This window comes from Peromyscus eremicus, chromosome 1 (genome assembly GCF_949786415.1).
Source record: "Peromyscus eremicus chromosome 1, PerEre_H2_v1, whole genome shotgun sequence".
NCBI lineage: Eukaryota > Metazoa > Chordata > Mammalia > Rodentia > Cricetidae > Peromyscus > Peromyscus eremicus.
In genome coordinates this window covers 81430707-81436895 of record NC_081416.1, presented here as the reverse complement: position 1 = coordinate 81436895, position 6189 = coordinate 81430707, and positions in this window count along the sequence as shown.

Sequence of the window (6189 nt, the reverse complement as noted above, 5' to 3'; positions counted from 1 at the left end):
ATGAATGCCAACAAAGTTAAAGTTATGTTTACATGATGAAGAGAACCTTAAGGTTTTTAATATTTAAAATGCCTAGAAGCCAATAATTAGTCTTAGAGTCTCTCTCTGCTAAGACTTCTGCCAATTTTACTAAACCAAATTGAGTTATTTTACTGTTGGGTTTCTGAGGCCACTTTACCTTTTACAACAGCCTACTTTCTGTAGTGGTCTCAACTGTTTACACGAACCATCGCAAAACATTAGATCAACTCCATCTTCTCCTAATGTTCACATAAAGGTGCAAACTGAACAGGTAAGTGTGCAACAGTGTGGAAGCGAGGTTATCACCATTTGATGATTTGATGTAAACAAAAAAAAATTCTATTTTGTGTATTTTTAAAATAAATGCTAACATTAAACTGGCATCATGGTGCTACTGTCCTCAAATAGTTGCAGGAAGAAAATGTCATCTGTGCTCTCAAAACATTAAATACTAAAGCGAGAGGGAGTCCGTGACGCCATCACACAGCTCACGAATCCACCTGTTGCTCACCTTGACGTTGAGACTGGTCTGATGGAGGCCTGCAGGTCCCCAGTACTGGTCTTCTGCTCATGCTGCCCAGGCCACCAAACCAATGGGTACAACCACTGCGTGGTCTTAGCTGCAGACCGAAGCCAAAGGGAAGAAGGATGGAAAGTGAACACAAGCTTTTGAAGGAGGGAAAGGAACTAGTGGGGCAAAGTCCTTCCATGGGATGTGAACGTTGCTTAATCTCAAGGTTTTAGTGCTTACAGTAAAATAGATTTAAAAATACTAATGTACTTCAGACTCAAATATTTAAAATCAAAAGGTAATAAAAGTATTTTTTTTTTGTACTAAGTCTTCAGAATGTGGTATTTTACTCTTCTAACCCCTCTGGAGCTGTGATTTACATGCTGAGTTGCCACATGTCACTTATGGTGAACATGGCAGACAACATAGCCCTAGAAGAAAAGGTGAGCTAGGCTGGGAGAGATGTGACTTTTCCGTCTAGTTACGACTTGTTGCTGTAGTCTGTCTTCTGCAGCATAGTCACTAATGGCTGAAGGTTTAAATGATGCTTTAATCCCAGCACTCGGGAGGCAGAGCCAGGCGGATCTCTGTGAGTTCAATACCAGCCTGGTCTACAGAGCGAGATCCAGGACAGGCACCAAAACTACACAGAGAAACCCTTGTCTCAAACACACACACACACACTCACACACACACACAGAGAGGCACCAAAACTACGCAGAGAAACCCTTGTCTCGAAAACACACACACACACACACACACACACAGGCACCAAAACTACACAGAGAAACCCTTGTCTCGAAAACACACACACACACACACACACACACACACACACACACACACTGCACACACAAACAAAAAGTTATCGGGAGGCAGGGACAGGCAGATCTCTGTGAGTTTGAGACAGCCAGAACTGATGAGGAATATGTCCTTACCATTGTATATCAGAATCTTTTTGCCCTGTGACAAAGTCCCATGTAGAAAGAAAGAACTTAATTCCATCTCAATGAGGAAGGTCATGCTTTAGATTATAAAAAAAAAAGAAACACCAAATTAAAAAAGCGCAGTGAACTTAAGATAGAAAGGATGCTAAAAAGAAGCAACGGTTGGGACATGGGATGAGTACAGCATGGCACTTTCCCTTCATAGAAACATCGATTTGATGCAAAAACGCTTCATGAGAGCTGAGGAAACCACCCACATGAAGCCAACAGAAGACACTTAAGGAAGAAGACAGCTTTATAGCACTCCTCCCTCAACCCCAGTCTGTGCTGAGAGACAGAGTCACAGGAAGAACTGAGAAATGAGCACTGGCCTTTGCTTTGGCCCCCATTTCCCACACTACAGAAGAGTACCTATGGCCTGAGCCTTTGGGCCTGCTCATTTTGTGGCTTAACTCCAGAATCCGGCTGATTCCTACAGACTTGGGATGCAGGCCCACTTCTAGGTTAGTGGACCAGTGTTTTAGACCACCAGTATCACTTGGCCCCTGTTGTCTGAGGCTTCAAACATGGCTAGCCATGGGTACCAAGAAATATGCTGTAAGCATCCAATGCCATGCATGCCCCTATTTCCTAACATTTCATTCCTCTGCAGCTTCAGGCCTAAGCAGACCCAAGGTCTCGTTATATCCCAGTAAATCCTAGCACTGGATTGACCTCAGTTAATCCAGGCCAGCCCTATGAGCACAGTATCTAGACTGACCAGTGTAACTCTGGTCTATGCCTACTCCACGGCACCTAGCCACCTGGAGGTCCAATCATAGGGACACAGGCTCCAGCCCCACCCTACATGTGTAGTCAACTGGTATTCCTCCGTAGATCCTCAGGTTCCAAAGATAGCCTCCCAGTCATAGGTGTGAGGCTCATATACCTGCTGACTTGGTACAGAATCAGTATGCTGAGGACTCCAGCAACAATTTGCTAAACAGGTGGCTTTGTTAGAACTTCTGGTCAGGCTGACAGGTGAAGTACTTTGCCAGATACTCAGTCTGAAAAAACGGGAACACGTTTCTTCTTCAAACATACATTGACACACAGCCACAGCGGTCAAGTACAATTATGGGAACACAACAAAACAGCACCAGAAACAGACCAAACAAAGATAATTCAAATTCAGCAAAGCAATAAAATGCCGAGTTCCGCCAAGTCAGGGAACTAAATGGCCAGAGTGAAAAAGAAATCAGCCTCCCCACCCCCTTGGGGGGGGGGGGTGTTGATTTAGGTGTGCTGTCACACACCTTTAATTCCAGTACGCAGGAGGAGAGAGGCCAGCCTGGTATACAAGGTGAGTTCCAGGAAAGCCAGGGTTACACAGGGAAGGCCTGTCTTGAAGAACCGGCTGGGGGTTGGAGGGAACAGTTCTGCAGATGAAAGGCACAGAAGATAAAGGATGCAGCAGTGTCAGCCTCAGGACTGACCAACCGAAGGGAGGTTATGAAAATAATGTGCAGGAGAAAGAATGAAGAAAGCTTATAGGGTTTACAGAACAAACACTTAGCTACAAAGTTCCCAATCCAGACAGATTCTCTCAGGGCCTGTCAGCAACTGTCAAAATAAAGGGGCCATGGAGCCTGGAAAGATGGCTCAGTAGTTAGGAGCACATGCAGCTCCTGCCAAGGACCCAAGTTAAGTTTCCAGTGCCCATTTTGGATACAATTGCCTGTAACTCTAGATCCAAGGGGATCTGATGCCTCTGACCTCCTCAGACACTTATGTGTACCCACACCACAGCTCAGCCAGTACCTGTCACCCTTGATGATCTGACACCATGGAGATTGAGGGATGGTTCAGTCTCCAGAACCACAGGGTCGAAGGAGAGAACCAACTCCTGCCAAGTTGTCCTCTGATCTCCACACTAGCACCTTGCTTCCTACCCCCAAAGAAATAAATTTAAGAAAAATTTAAAGCTGCCTCCAAAGGAAATTGTAACAGATCAACTAATGAACAAAAAGCATAAATAGCTGGGCAGTGGTGGAGCACGCTTTTAATCCCAGCACTCGGGAGGCAGAGGCAGGCGGATCTCTCTGAGTTCGAGGCCAGCCTGGTCTACAAAGTGAGTTCCAGGAAAGGCGCAAAGCTACACAGAGAAACCCTGTCTCGAAAAACAAACAACAACAAAAAAGCATAAATATTGTGGTTGTATCATATCTTTAAAACACAACCACTAGGGTTCAATGTCACCATGCCAATTCTTACCAAGTGGTGACTGAAAATACAAGATACCATGATTACTGGTTCTGGGAGCATATCAACTAACTACCATAATAGAGAGTTACACACAAAGGCTGTAAAACAAGGACCATGATAGGAATGTAAGCTTTAAGATCACTAAATCAAAACTAGCTTGATGGAGCAAGGCAGGGAGAGAGGTTGAAATGAATTTTAGAGCACCTGTTTAATCCAGTTAATGTTATATGAATAGGTCAAATGAGGAAAATCGCCATCTCCAATCAAAATGTACAGTTCAACACATGGAGAAGATCTCAAGTGAGATTTGTCCGTGGAATTTAAGAATGTTGAAGCAAGAGCTGGAGAGATGGCTCAGAGGTTAAGAGCACTGACTGTTCTTCCAGAGGTCTTGAGTTCAATTCCCAGCAACCACATGGTGGCTCACAACCATCTATAATGAGATCTGGTGCCCTTTTCTGGTGTGTAGACATACATACAAACAGAACACTGTATATATAATAAATAGTTTTTTTTAAATGTTGAAGCAAACAAATCAACAAATGTGATGTAACATTCTCTCAATAGATGCAGAAAAAACAATGGACAAAATTAAGGATCTTTTCATACTGAAAGCTCTTAACACATTAGGTGAAGGATAGCTCACATAAGCAGGGCTATATACAACAAAGGCCACACCAATACAACATGCAGTGGTGAAAATTGGAAGCTTCCTGAGTTCAGGAACAGTGATGCCCACTCATCACTTTTATTCAACATAGTACTGGAAGTCTTGGCCAGAGCAATTAGACAAGAAAAATAAAAGCATCCAAAATGGAAAGAAGTCAAATTGTCTTGTTTGCAGATGACAGAGAACCCTGAAGAATATAACAAAAGGAAGAAACCTGTCCTAGTATGTATTCAGTAAAGTTACAACGTACATAGATCAGTACAGTAGAATTTCTCCGAAACCCCCACATGACAGCATCAGACTATAACATGTCTAGGAATAAACTTAGCCAAGGAAGTGAACGACACTGGTAAGAGTTCAAGATGACTCAAAAAAGTGGAGGGTAACCCCATGTTTACAGGCTGAATGCTGTTAAAGTCTATACCATCCAAAGTAGTCTAGGGGTTAAAAGCCCTACCAAAATTCCAATGGCATTTTTCAAAGACACAGAAGATAATCCTAAAACTCAGAAGATCCTGAACAGACAAAGCAAAGTTGAACAAAAATATCAAAGATTGAGACATGGTAGTACCTGGTTTTAAAATCTATAATATAATAATAAACAGCTTGGTGCTGGCATAAAAACACACATCATGGAGAAAGGTTATATGTTCAATAAGTGGTAATGGGAAAAAAAATCTGTGTAAAAAGCTGTCACTATAATAACCACATGAAACAACTTGGAAAGTTATTGCAGCATAGAGCTCTTGTAGATTTCAATCCATGATCTGTTGGCCCCACTGCTTTTGGCCAGAGTTAAGGCAGCATATCTTGGTAAAAGTGACTGATGGAACAAAACCACTTACTTCAGGGCCAGAAGCTCCCACACACACCAAAATACAAAGGGTGGTGGAGAGAAGTAAAGCTCCTGTTCTTCCCTTTAGGAAAGAACATAAAATATTTTACATGGAAAAGAATGAAATCGGACCTTCATCTAATGTGCGTGTGCATATCAACTTAAGAGCCTGGAGAGGTGGCTTTATTACTGTTAAGTGCTGGCTACTCTTCCAGAGGACTTGGGTTCAATTCCCAGTTCACATTGCAGGTCATAACCATCTGTAACCCCAGTCTCAGAAGATCCAACACTTTTCTGGCCTCCATGAGCACTGCATGCACACAGTGCATAGACAGACACACAGACAAAACACCCACACACATAAACTATTTAAAAACTCAAAATGGATTGAAGACCTAAACTTAAGACCTGTATGGCCATAAGACACAAAACTGGAAAACAAAACGACTCCTTGATCTTGGTCTTGATAATGGAGTTTTGGTCAAAGCACAGGCAACAAAACTTAAGTAGGACTACTTATCAGACTAAAGAGCTCCTTCACAGCAAGGGAAACAACAAGGGAACCTGTGGAGCGGAAGAAAACATTTGCAAGTCACACACCTGGCAACGGATTACTACCAAACATAAGGAACCCAACCAAGAAAGCCAAGCAACCAACCAAATAGGAACCTACCACAACGAACCTGGTTTTAACCAGGGCTATACAGGGAACACTGTCTCAAAAAACAAAAACAACAAACAAAAAACCTGATTGTAAAATGAGCAAAGGAGTTGGAAAGACACTTCTGCAAAAATACCGAACATCAATAGGTATGTGAAAGGTGTTGGATACCGTTAAGAAGATGCAAATCAATAGTCCCAATGATGTAAGATGTCTTCTCACCTACTAACATGGTAATTATCAAAAGGAAGTACTGAAGGTGTGCGCAAACAGGGTACCTTCATACATGGTTGGAAGTAC